The following is a 14,325-nucleotide window of genomic DNA, read 5'->3' as shown; positions in this document are numbered from 1 at the left end:
TGTATTCTAGGTGGCCCTGGTTGGAGACCTATTTAGCGGATGAGTGGTGGTCAAAGGGGTTCTTAGGGTTGTACTCAGAAGGCTTAGCCTGAGTATAGCACTCACAGGCGGCATGCGAGGGGCAGTTCAGAACAGAGAACTAAGGTTTCCCATGGTGGTGGTAGTCTTCTCGTCTGCTGGGCTCAGATGTGGGTCCAGCAACTGAAGAGCTTCATGTGGTACCCATATGAAGACCAATCAATCGGCAAAATTCTGGAGAATCCAGCAATGCGGGATCATTCTAGCTCCCACCATACTTAATTCTCTCCTTTTTTATTTTGGAGGGTCCAGAATATAAGGCTGTCTCCTCTCCTCTCAGTCCACATATGAAGCAGAACCAAAATACTGGGAAGCCCCATTCTCTGGTTTTCTTTCTCCTTTTCATGCTGGGCTCGCTTTGAGGGACATTGTGAAGTCTCAGTGTAGATCACTCATCCTCTCTTCTTATAAGTCATGAAACTGTGCCTCGTGATAAACTCAGGAGTATCTAGTTGAGCCAAGAGGTCTATGCCCTCAAGGAACATGTACTCCGTGTGGTTATGACTACACCCGGAAAGAGGCAACTGCTTCAGAGTCTCTGTTCTCATTGAGGGGGATCCTGCAACATTTCTCTTAGATTCTCAGATTATATTGTGTATCTGGTAGGCTGTCTTGTCCCTCAGGCATTCAGGAAAACAAAACAAGAAGCACCTCAAATTGCACAGTTGCCCCTTCTAGCTTTAAAATTCAAGGAATCAAGATGGATCTTATTTCCCTAATCTTTACAAACAAATTCACAGAAGCCCTCTCTCCTGAAGACTTGTATAAGGCTGGTCTCTTAGTCATAAACCTGAGCATATGGCTTGTTAATATTAAAAAGAGGGGGAAAATAAAGTTATAACTAGCATTAGAAAGAGGACTAGCCTTGTTATTTCTTGGTTTATACCCGCATCTCACATCAACATGATGTGTCCTAGCCTATAGAATATACATACAATAGTTCGCCTTCAGGCAGTACTTTTAGAGAACTTTTAAAAAAACAAGACAAGCCATCTGTTTCAAATGGGTTTCTTTCAAAAGAAACCTTAAATCATATTCTTAATTAATCCACATGACTCTATCATCCATTAATGTACCTAAATGCATTTTCCCAGAATGCAGGTTAATTGCAGAAAAGAAAATAAAGTTATACAAAATTAGTTGATGTCTCACTCTGCTGAGCATTTCTTTCTTTTTTTTTTTTTTTGCGGTACGCCAGCCTCTCACCGCTGTGGCCTCTCCCGTTGTGGAGCACAGGCTCCAGACACGCAGGCCCAGCGGCCATGGCTCACGGGCCCAGCCACTCCGCGGCATGTGGGATCCTCCCAGACCGGGGCACGAATCCATGTCCCCTGCATCAGCAGGCAGACTCTCAACCACTGCGCCACCAGGGAAGCGCTGCTGAGCATTTCTGATAACAGTATTTCTGATTCTTTTTCTATGTTCTTTATATTAACTACCTGAACTAGCTCATCAGATAATGTGGTAGAGAGAATAATGGCTCCTCAAAGATGTCCACATCCTAATCTCTGAAACCTGCAAACGTAAAAGAACTTTGTAGACATAATTAAGGATCTTGAGGTGAGAATATCATCCTAGATTATCTAGGTGGGCCCAATATAATCACAAGGACTTAAACCAAGCAGGACCCTGTGGGGCTCCTGGGCACGGAAGCCTTTCTGTCCCCGTTACTAGACTCCAGCCTCTACGACCTTCCCTGAGTTCCAAAGGGCAGATTCAAACAGTTGCTAATCCAGGAAGGGAAGGGGATGCAAAGACAAGGGATGGGCAGCCAGGAAACAATAGTGAAGCCTTGGGGCACAGTCCTGGCTCCACCTCAAGGGATACAGTAACAATGTCTTTAAGTTCTTTACGATATCAGCATTCTTCATACCAGAGAAAGATCACCTGAGGCTACATTAAAGGAACCAGAGAAGCTCATCAAGAAGATTACCTGAGACCAGATTAGAGGATTGGAGGCCCTGCACACACCCTAATCTTATCAGCAACCCCACCCTTGAACCGTTGCTCTAAAACCCCTCATCAAATCCTCCTGGGTTGGGACACATAGTTTTTTGGGGCTGGAGCCCACTGTGTCCCCGTTTGCCTGGCAAAGCAATAAAGCTATTCTTTTCTACTTCACCCAATGTCTTCAAGATTTGAGTCGGCACCAGTGCACAGAGGCCAAACTTTCAGCATCAGGATCATTATAAGACTGAGGCAGGAGGGAGGGGGAGAAGAGGAGTTGTTATTCAATGGGTATAGAGTTTCAGTGTTCCAAGATGAAAAAGTTCTAGAGTTCTGTTGCAAAACAAATGTACATATAGTTAACACTACTGTACACTTAAAAATAGTTAAGATGGTAAATTGTATGTTGTGTGTTTTTTACATAATTAAAAAAAGGGAGTGGAGAGACACGAGTGTTAAGAGAAGGCAATGAGACAACAGAGGCAGAGGTTGGAGTGATGTGGGGTTAGAAGCCAGGGAATACGGGCAGCCTCTCTAAGTCACAATGGGCAAGGAACGGATTCTCTCCTAGAGCCTCCAAAAGATACATGGCCCTGCCTACATCTTAATTTTAGCCTTGAAGACTCATTGTGGACTTCTGACCTCCAGAATATAAGATAATAAATTTGTATTGTTTTAAGCTAGTAAGTTTGTAGTAATTTGTTGTTGAGGCAACAATAGGAAACTAATACAGACAATAATTCCTTCCATTTGCCCATTGGTTGACACCACTTTTATATACATTACACAATTTACTTTAATGATTTCCATTTTTCAGATAAGGAAACTGAGCTGTAGAGCACTGAATAGATGTGTCCAAGAACAAATGATGAGTTAAGGCTATAAGGCAAATCTGATTCCTTGTCCTTTCTCTTCAGTGTGGCGGCTGTCTGTGATAACAGATCCCATTTGCATCAATTTTTGTATCGATACTTCTTTTTATTGCCATGTAACTCTCACAAGCTATAAAATGGTAGTAAGAGACATCTTGGCTCCTCTTTGTATAACTGTCATGATTTATAGGCTTTAAGGATATGCCCTCATATCCCTTGTTATAGACTGACTGTTCATAGGTTGAAGACCTAACTCCCATTATGATGATTTTAAAAGGTAGGGCCTTTGAGAGATAATTAGATTTAGATGAAGTCATGAGGATGGGGCCCTCATGATGAGATCTGTGTCCTTATAAAAAGAGGAAGTGACACCAGAGCTCAGCCTTCTTTGATTGGCAACAATCTCCCCAGAGGATAGAGAGGTTCTTCACTGGATGCCTTTATCCTAAGCAGACAAAGGTCAATTGACTGACCACCACACAACTAACTCTGGGTCAACACCTTAAATGATACTTTCCAGACAGAACAAACACAAGATTCGGTTTTTTTCCATACTTCATTTCATCTACTTTTCACAACCATCTGGTGAGGCAGGTACTCCAGGAACGCTGGATTGATTGATCAAGTAATCAATTGATTTTACAATTTTCACCACTTTAAGACAAACTGCTTTTTGAGAACATCAGATTCTTAGCTGCCTTCATATATCTATGGCTTATCCATCAGCATTAGCCACTTTTGTAAGTTTGAGGCCTTACCTGCTTCAGCCTTTATAGTTAAGAGTTGGAGGAATGGAAGATATGTCTTGCAATTAGATTTTTACATCAGAATGGATTTGATTTTTGACATCAAAGAACAAATTCATTTGTCTATCTCTGCACTGCAGGACTAGAAATCCATCATGATTATCTGCCAGCTGCTGGTTCACCCCAGTCATGGTTTCTTATTCAAAAATACTTCCTTACCTCCAGAAAGTCCTCACTGAATTTATAGTTTGCAGGTATCTAAAAGGCTTGCATTTTTAATGAATTCCTAATGTACTCACTCAAGGAAACAAGGAAATTATAACCATGGAACATTACATTTCAGACATTAATCATAATTGCTTAATAATACCAAACAAGGAGATTTTATTACAAACTGAGACTTCTTATTTAACTTCAGAATCAGAATAATTGTCACATTCGCACATATTCTAAATGATACCACATATTCCATATGCCTACACTGTAAACAGTTTAGTCATAAAGAAATATTTTGTCAGTTAATTTAATTTAATTGCATGGCATAATCATTTCACCTATTTCTCTAAAAGCAGATATTTTAATAAGCGAACTACAAGGAGGTTATAAAAATCTCACTTTCTCAATTGCTAGTAAAGGTTTCCACTGAAAGTTGCCAGACAATTACACATTCGGGGGGTTTCTATAGTTCCTCAGTTTGTTATATATCATTAGTCACCAGTGAAGCCCTTCACTAATAGCAATACCCTTCAACAATAACCCCAGAGAATTTAACACTGATTGATGGCAGGTCACCTGGAACTGGCTGGCAGAATTTCCAATTTTCTGTTGGGAAATTGCTTATTTCTCCAAGTCTAGTCCCATTTTTACAAGTGGACAGTGAGCTGAGATTATACATTATTATATGTCTAAATATAAATTGTGATGGATGGTGGCACACATTTAAAAGAGTTAAGCATTGAATTTAAGATTTAAAAAGTTTAAAGAAGTTTAAAATGTATTTTTAATCTTTCTCAGAAGTTCATGGGCTGATCCATGTTGGGGGAAATACTAAGAGATTGCCTAAGGACTGTCATTTATATGGAGCATTATTATCATAAAATTACCCTTTTAGACTCTCATAGCAGTAGCACCATAACTTTCTTGTAAATACTGTCTCTAAGGATCTCAGGCTTATCAAAAGACTGAAGGGATAAATAGGTTCTTTTTGTAACAGTAGTGACATTAAATTTGCCAGAGAAAAGAGGAAAGTAAGCAACCAAAACTCAAAAGCCACATTAAAAACAGAAGACAAAGTTTGCTATTTACATTAAACTATCATTTGTTTAAAAACGTATAGTAGGGGTCGATTTTAAAAGTGTGTATTTAGGATGCTAAAATATCACTGCAATATATTACTGTATACCTTTGCACATAGAAACTCTACCAAATTCTTGAATTAAGCATTAAGTCACTGGCTGCTTATATAAAGATATTAGAGATAACAGGTAACAATCCAATGACAACTTTGAAATTTAGTCAATATGGGTCACTCCGGAGAGACAAACTAGCAAATCCCCCAAAATCTGCAATGCTCAACACAAGTGCTTCATCTATTTGAGGATTAAAAATGCCTTTATTACTTTGGATTTTCTGTACACACACACACACCCAAAAACTTGTTAAAAAATAGAAACAGAAAGAACAAAGTTTAAAAATGCATAGAAAATTCAAAGAACAAATTAAACTGATTTCTCTCCACTCAGAAATAATTAACATTAACATTTTGTTTCTTTTTTCATATGCACATAAAAACACACAAAGATGCTACGTATATGCAGAAAGAGAGAGAGAGGAAGAGAGAGAATAATACTGGACAGTGAAAGGCCTGCTTTGCAAACTATACATTTTCTTACACTCTATTATGAACATTTTACCACATTAAAAAATATATATACATATATTTTTTTCTAAAAATGCCATTTTAAAGGCTGCATAGAGTTTCAGTATATGGCTACCTAATGCACTGGTGAATAACCTACTGATGGACATTTAGCTTGTTTTGTTTATGTTATTTATTTGTTAAAGGATTATTTACGGAATATGTGTTCACTGCTTATATCTACCTTGTCCCAGATTGGGAATACAAAGCCTCTGTTCTCACAGAGCTTACATTTCTGGGACTGAGGGATAAAGACAGACAAGAAAAACAATGCACACAAATAAATATAACAGCTGGTGATTAAGTCTTACAATAAAACTATAATAATCATAATAAAGCAGGTTAAGAAGACAAAGAGTGACAAGAAGTAGTAGATGGTCTCTATGATAGGAAGACCTTTGAACAGGGATCTGAATGACGGTATGGCATTGGCCCAGTGGAAATCTGGGCGACAAGCCTTCCAGATTCAGTAAAACAAGAGGTAGAAAAGGGACTATGCTTGGCATGTTGATATAATAAAAAGGAGAGAAGCATAAAAAAAACCCAAAAAACTTTTGTGTCTGAATCTTTACACATATATCTTCAGAAAATATTCCCAGAAGTATATTTGTAAGGTCAAAAATATGTTCATTTTTTAATCAGGATTTTCTCAATATCTTATGAAAGGAAACTTTTTTTATTGAAATAGTTCTTTTAAAACCCCTCTATGTTACATCTCATTACTTAGTGAAGTATTAAGAATCTCTAAGAATTAGTACACTCCCAAGAATCTGCTAATGTTAACAGCTGAGAACAAACCTCCCCACAAAGAGCAAGTTGACCTCCATGGAGTAAATCCCAAGGTATGAGCCTAGGGATGGGTAGGACAAGCTGTAGGAGCCAGTCCCATGATAGTTCATCAAAAACCAGGACACACATGACCCAACAGAAAACAGTACCCTATCAATCAGGAGGCCTTCTGGACACTGCCCCTGTTATACAGGGCCTAAACGACCAGGACCTAATTAGACCAAGCTAATAAGCCTGTCATACCACCCATCCTCCCTGTAAGGAAACCCAATGGGGAGTATCAGATGGTGTAGGACCTCAGGGCAGTCAATGAAGCCCCCAAGGATATACATCCAGTCCTCCCTAACCCTTACACCCTGCAGGCCACTCTATTTCCCCCAAGTCCTGGTATTCTGTATTCGATTTAAAAGATGACTTCTTCTGTATTCCATTAGCCCCAGACTCACAAGAAAGTTTTGCTTTTCAGTGGCAGGACCCGAACACGTAAAAAAAAAAAATACTGCTGGACAGTCCTGCCCCAAAGGTTCAAAAATTCCCCCACCATCTTTGGAGAAACTTTAGCTAAAGACCTGAAAGATCGACATCTGGAGGAGGGAACCTTCCTCCACTATGTAGACAACATTCTGATCGCCAGGCTTATTAAGGAAGGCTCTGAACCATCCTGAAACACCTAGCCAATAAAGGATATGAGGTGTCCAAGAAAAAGGCTCAAATAGCACAAACTAGGGTGACCCACTCAGGCTTCATTCTCACAGAAGGTCAGAGAAGCCTACCCCAGGAAAGGAAAGAAGCCATTTGCAGCCTCACCTTCTCCTAAAACTAGAAGACAACTTAAGGGTTTCCCAGGGATGGCCAGGTTTTGCCACATCTGGATCCCTAACTATGGTCCATTAGCTAGGCCTCTATATGAAAAGTTCAAAGGAAAGGATGATGATCGTTTTGAATGGAATTCAGAAAGTGAAGGGGCCTTTCAAGAATGGAAAAAGCAATTACTTCAGGCCCCTGCCCTAGCCCCCCCACCAGATTTAGTTCAACCCTTTGACCTTTACATTCATGAGAGAAGGAGGATCTCCTTGGGGTATTAGGTCAAAACCTGGGACCCTTACTCGGGTGGTTGCTTATTTCTCTAAACAATTAGGTCAAGCCACAAAGGGATGGCCTCCTTGCCTTCGGGCTGAGGAAGCTACTGCAGCCCTGATAAAGGAGGCTGAAAAGTTAATGTTTGGTCAGCCACTCACTATATGGACTCCACAGCAGATTCACATTTTAGTAAGTTCTAAGGGAACAGAATGGCTATCCCCTGGAAGGTCGACTCAAGTTCAGACTATGCTTTTAGACAATCCAGTGGCTATCGTAATAACCTGTCACGCACTAAATCCTGCCACCCTGATACCCACAGAAATGGGGTCCCTGGAGCATGACTGTATAGAAACCACAGACACCATCTATTCCAGTTGCCCCAAGCTAGGAAGTGAGCCTCTTCCAGATGCCAAAAAGGAATGGGTCACAAACAGGAGCAGTTTTATGAGAGGGGGAGACGTCTGGCAGGATACACTGTAACCTCCTGGACCCAAGTCACAGAAGCAAGAGGGCTACCCTCCAGGGACTTCTGTCCAAAAGCCTTAGAGTTCAGGACTGGGAGGATCTTCAATGTTTACACAGATTCCCAGTACGCATATGCCATCCTCCATGCACATGGGGCTATTTGGAAGGAAAGAGGTATGCTTACTGAGGAGAACGAACAGCTGGAACGTGGCTTAAGCATACTGAAGCTCTTAGAAGTAGTACAGCTTCCCAGAGGTCTCTCTGAGTGGGCTGGAGCGTGGCCGCGGCTGCTCGCTCCAGACGGCCACACCGTGGCAGAGGAGGAGCTTGAGGCGCTGAGGAAGCACAGGCGGGCCGAGCTGCAGGCGAAGCACGGGGACCCTGGCGATGTAGCACAACAGGAAGCAAAGCATAGGGAAGCAGAAATGAGAAACAGTATCTTAGCCCAAGTTCTGGATCCATCTGCCCGGGCCCGATTAAGTAACTTAGCACTTGTAAAGCCTGAGAAAACTAAAACAGTAGAGAATTACCTTATACAGATAGCACGGTATGGACAACTAAGTGGGAAGGTATCAGAACAAGGTTTAATAGAAATCCTCGAAAAAGTAAACCAACAAACAGAAAAGAAAACAACAGTTAAATTCAACAGAAGAAAAGTAATGGACTCTGATGAAGATGACGATTATTGAATTTAAGACGTCTAGACACTGGGACTTAATGGAGCAATTTTAGGACAGATAACACTTGGCAGAAGTTAAGATCTTGATGGGATGTTTACTTTGTTTATTGTCTATATGCCTTTTAGAAATAAACTTGTTATGCAAAATTAAAAAAATAATAAAAAAGAAGTAGTACAGCTTCCAAAAAAGGTGGTAGTAACTCATTGTAGGGGTCGGCAAAAGGGGGATGCAGAGGGAAACAACAAGGCAGATGTGATTGCCAAAAGGGTGGCCAGGGAACCAGTAACTTGGCAACTACCCCTCATACCTCGAAGGCCAGATCCATCCAATTATTCCCCAATCTGCATAAAGGAAGAATTAGACAAAGTGCAAAAACGGGGCTTCATTAGAGATGTAGGAGGCCATGGGTAGCTAGTTAATGAACAAGAACCATACTTCTTTCCCCAACTGCAGCTTGTCAAGCCATCAGGGAGACTCATCAAGAAACTCACTATGGGAGGAAAGCCCTATATAATTGGTTAGTTGAGGTCATGGTAACTCCTGGCATGAAAAGTATAATCAGTCAGATAGTTGAGACATGCTGCTCTTGCTAATATGTCGGCCATGTACCTTGACTTGACTGGTGTCCTTGTCACCCATGCTATGCGGCCCAGGCCCTGGGTGCAGAAACTGCTTTTAACTATAGAAGCTAGTTGTGTTCTATCAACAGGATGCCACAAAAGCCCACAACAAAACCAGACCAAACTGGCTAGATCCAAGATAGCAGGCAAAATAAAGGTCACCACTTTCCTTCCCCTCATTTATCTCTGTGTTTCCATACCAACTCCTGAGAGCTGAACAACACTTGCCCAGATTCATTTCTGTGTTTGTTTCAAAAGCACCTGGTGTTTGGCAGAGATGTTTTGCAGCTGTGCTTTGAGAGGTATATGTTTTGAGAGATATACAGTGGTCAACTGCCCCAAACCGGCTCTGAATTGACCACAGGAACACACCTGCGCAGATGAAATCTGGAGGTGTCTTAAAGTTACCTTTACTTCATTACCACACTACGATCTCCACCGAAAAGGGCATTTGTACTCTGCTAGACACAGTTTGTGCATGTGCAAGTGCAAGAGGGCCTTGCGTGTGCAAGAGGGCCTGAGGGACTGCGCATACCCGGGCTGTTCCTGGAAATCTCTATCCTTTTCCCCAATTTCTGATGACGCACTTTCCTCCTTTCAGGAATAATGTGCCTTTAGAGCATGAGCTACCCTTCTCCATTCCCTGGCCATTGAATAAAACCCGGTCTTGCTTGAGCCAAACTCAGTTTCATTATTGGCAGCACGAACCTGAGGGGGAAAGAACACCCTGACCGAGCCAGGGGACTTCGGTTCAGCTAGGACCCCAAGAGGGGGGCCTCACGTCTAAGTCGGTAACATCCTCTGTCGCCAAAAGGTTAAATTGTCTCACTCAGGGATACGAACAGTTAGAGCCAAAGCCTGGTGACATACATAGCTAAAGGGAGCTGGGACGTTCTGCTCCTCTACCCCGGGTTATGACGACGCCCGAAATCAGGAGGCAGTAGTTACAGAAAATGAACTTGCGCCCTTCAGCGCCCCTCGAGAATGAAGAGCAGGACAAAAGGCAGAGGAGGGATTTGCCACCGGTAAAGCCCATTAACAATTCCCAGGAAATAAAAATAGAAGCTGGGTAATAGTGTCTAACCTTTTTTTTTCTTCTCCTTTGTGCTTATTCTAGTTTCACCTGCCCATAGGCTGCCACACGCAGAGGCCCTGTACCCAGCCCTTTGGACCAGAGCTCCTAGAGCCACACAGCAGCGCCTGACACCACAGCTCCACGCAAAGGCTCGACGCACTGCACTGCGATTCAAGATGGGGGCGGCGGGCCCGTGTGCGGAGACGCTGTGCGTGACACCGTGACCTGGAGTGTGAGCAATACGCCTGCGCCAGAGCCGCGAGAACTCGGCGCCCCTCCCCGCTAGGAGAGCCCTAGCAGCCCTGCCCACTGCCTATGGGGAGAGTGCGAGCTCACACCTCTCCATTTTTTGATCAAAGAATAAAACTTTCCTTTGCTTCTGAACCGAACTCAGTATATCATTCTATTTGGCTCCAATGACACTGGGCTGGAGGACCCTGCTGGGGCCGAATCGAAAGGGTTGTTAACATTTTTGTTGATCAGTTTCTTGTTTACTTGTTGTCAGGTTCCCCCACTAGAATGTGCGCTCCAGTTACCACGTCTCTCCTGCTCAATTCAGTGCCCCAAACCGCACCTGCCCGATAAGGCACTCAGTAAATGTGAGAATAAAGATAAAACTAAAGGAATGAGAGAATGCATGAGCAGACTTTGATTACAGACATCCCACGACAGACTAGTCTCCAAGGGTGACCTACAGCATGTAACTCGAAGTACATTCCATAGAAAGAAGCATGCCCTGGGAATTCCCTGCCGGTCCGGTGGTTAGGACTCCACACTTTCACTACCGAGGGCAGGTCGGGGAACTAAGATCTGGCAAGTCGAGCAGTGGCCAAAAAAAAAAAAAAAAAAAAAAAAGCATGTCCTGAAGAAGTTCTTAATCCCTGATCTAGAGTTATCACATATTTGAGCACACACTCAGCCTACTAAAATGAATGATACAGAATATGTGATGATATGCTTTTAATCTTTTATGCAAAGTTAAATATAGGATAGTATACACAACCATTTTCTTCCTTTCAAAACATCACAATTCATCATTCTAATCAGGGCAGGCATGCACCAAGCCCTGCTGGCAATGTGTTTCCAATTTCTTTATCCACCGCTCCTTTGCTGTACCGCCATCCACCTGCTAACTACACAGTCCTCAGTATCATATTTAGGAGTTTAATTCTGGTAAGAAGTGGATGTTTACTTTTTCTTTGGCAATTATGGCAAGTTGCTGGTGCTCTGAGTAACTATTAGCATTGTAATTAGTCACGTAGATGTCTATTTTATTCAACGTATTCATTATCATTTGAAATTATTTATTTTGTCTCTCCAATAACATGCCAACCGCATGACAACAGAAATCTTGTCATAATTGTTCTCCTTATATCCCTCTCCCCACCCCATCCCCAGTGCACAAAACACTACTAAACTCAACACTGGCACTTAGTAAATATTTGGATGAAAGTACAAATGATTGAATAAATGAATGAACCAATGAACTGTGTCTCACTGTTAGCTATGGATTTCATGTGTAAGATGTCTTTCTATTCTTGTCTGTTTCATCAGCTTTAGCTGCACTGAGTTACCCATGTAAACACAGGCAGAATATAGAAACCTAGCTTCAGTCAATGGTCATTATTTCTAGAATAAATCCAAACTGAATGATGTTAATTTTGTGTCCCATGTTCCTCATATGCAAACTCAGTGAAGCAGATGCTGTCATTGCTCTGACACCATCTGCAGCTCCTTATATATCAAAGACTGCTTCTCTTCCTGATGATGTCTTGGAATATGATAACATGACAGTGCCTAGGAATTAATGCCTCAGAAGCAATCCTCAACTAATGAAAGGTAGGAGCTGGCGGATAAAATCTAACGCTTCCCTGTCCCTCAGTGGAACAATGCTGAGGCATATTCTATACAGCATTTCCATTGGCATTTGGAGCCCTGGTTGCCCATGGCAGACACCACTAATTAACAGAACTTATTTGGTTTTCCTCCCTTCCTTGACTGACTTCTCCACTCTCTCATAGAAGACAGAGCACCTGATATCATTGCCCGGGGATTGAATCCAAATCCTTGTCCCCAGGTCTCCTTTTGGGATGATACGAGGTAAGACATTGGGGAATAATGTAAGTACCTATCACATAAAGTTGTTGAAAGGATTCACTGAGTTAATACAAGTAAAGTGATTAGAAGAGTGCCTGGGATGTAGTCTATGGTTCATAAACGTTATTTGTGCGTTGTTATCTCGCATTATTTGTCTCCTCTGACCTACTTCCCCTTAATTTTGCCAGTATTGGTTCTCTGTTTGGGTCCACACCTTTCCTCTTGATAGTTGTCTCAATCCCCAATCAATCTCTGAAATTTCTAGATGAAGTTCATCTACCTCCTTTTGAACCCACTTTTCTTTATTGCTCTATGCATTTATTAGCTGATATTAATGCAGCAGAGGAGACAAAAGCTCACAAACACTACACACATTCCACAAGATGCACTGCAGGAAAAATGTGACTAAGAAGGATCAATAGTATCCTAGGGTCTTGTGGCCACATTCATGGTGGAGGTGGACCTCTTATTCCTGGAGAAGGGGGTCTCATTCCTGGAGGGGGCATGCCTATTGGAGTCCCTCAAGTAGGGGAAGCCTAATTGGTGGGCCCATGGGTGGTCCCATACCAGGTGCAGGAGCCATAATTCCTGGAGGTAGGGTTGCTCAACCAACAGGTGTGGGGACAGTCCCCTGTCCTGGTGGTTACTGAGCTGGGGCTCCAGCAGTGCTGGCAGTAGCAGCACCTGCAGCAGCTGCTACAGTGCCTCTTCCCTGTAGGGTCATTACCTGTTGGGATGCCTCACCCCCAACCCCTCAGACAGGGCAGGAGCCTGGGGAATTGGAACACCAGGTGGAACACCTCTGCCAGCTGCTCTGCTGACCTCAGGGCCTCCTCCACCTCCAGCAAGTGATATCCAAGCAATGCCAGTATCTTTGGGGGGTGGTCCCTCCACAGTCATGGAAACCAAGTTCTCCTGGCACAGCAACACCAGATCCAAAGCCCGCTTTTCTTCACGCTCTGGCTGCTTGGAATTCTTTGGCTTGATCTTCCTGAACTCATCACAATCACAGAGCATCAAGTTCGTATGCTTGTCAAAAGCCTTAAAGGTGCCAGTGAAGATCCAATCATCTTGCAGGACACATCTCATCCTATAGTCAATGTGCTGCAGCATCTTGCTGCTCTTCCCCACAGTCATGATTGCTGCTCCACCAAATCCAATGTCCACAGGAAAGTTTCAGGATCCTTAAGACCTAAGGGAAGGCTACAGATTAAGGTAAGTCGAAGGTTCTCCACCAAACAATGCAAGCTGGGGCAGAAGCTTCAAACAGCAGATAGAGCCTGTTTTTATTTTGTTTGTTTGTTTTCTCTTGAAATCAGCTACCTGGGTGTTCCAATACTGCTTTAACCACCTCTTGGTATCTCAGCTTAGAATGCCTGTCTCAATTCTGCATGGAAATCCACCACAGGGACTTGCTGCTGCTGCTGAGATCGCCTCGGGTACAGGTGACACTCTTGGTTGCTCAGTGAGGCTATCCTTCTATGTTTGACTGGGACTTCTACCTCTGGTACGTGCTGTTCCACAGTCTATCTCAGGTGTATATGGTCCCTGGCCTGCTCCATCACACCGCTGGCCTCATAACAGAACAGAACAGGTCAGGCACCTTCAGCGGCCACCCCACTCTGCACTGCTCCTGCCACGGCAGCACCATCCAATCACCCGGCTCAGGCTGCACATGTGTGGCCACCCCCCTGAACCCACTTTCGATAGCTGCCTTTCAACTTGCCTTTCTCTAGGCCATCCCCAACAGCTTCAGAGGTAGGAACGTGAAACTCGACAGATCTGATTTAAAAGACTTACATCACTGCGGAGAAATAGCTGAGGACACTCAGGTTTTCCTGCTTGGCCATTTTTCCCCTGGAGAAGTATATTGCTAAAGCAACTGCTAGGTGAGCATTTAAGAACAATTATAGTAGATCCAACTGACCTAGTATGTTGCTGGAAAGCTCATTCTCCTT

The 14,325-nt window shown here is 42.9% G+C and overlaps 3 pseudogenes; 1 reads left to right on the top strand and 2 right to left on the bottom strand.

Moving 5' to 3' along the window:
* Nucleotides 1–8,071: 8,071 nt before the first annotated feature.
* Nucleotides 8,072–8,638, top strand: LOC137226825 (programmed cell death protein 5 pseudogene; annotated as a pseudogene).
* A 4,171-nt stretch (nucleotides 8,639–12,809) lies between these two features.
* Nucleotides 12,810–13,634, bottom strand: LOC137225903 (small nuclear ribonucleoprotein-associated protein N pseudogene; annotated as a pseudogene).
* Nucleotides 13,635–13,710: 76 nt separating this feature from the next.
* LOC137225902 (SNRPN upstream reading frame protein-like) lies at nucleotides 13,711–13,929 on the bottom strand (annotated as a pseudogene).
* Between the last annotated feature and the right edge of the window lie 396 nt (nucleotides 13,930–14,325).

The sequence above is a fragment of the Pseudorca crassidens genome, chromosome 6, assembly GCF_039906515.1.
Source record: "Pseudorca crassidens isolate mPseCra1 chromosome 6, mPseCra1.hap1, whole genome shotgun sequence".
NCBI lineage: Eukaryota > Metazoa > Chordata > Mammalia > Artiodactyla > Delphinidae > Pseudorca > Pseudorca crassidens.
Note: the sequence above shows the minus strand (reverse complement) of the source record. Positions and strands in the feature narration are given on the sequence as shown.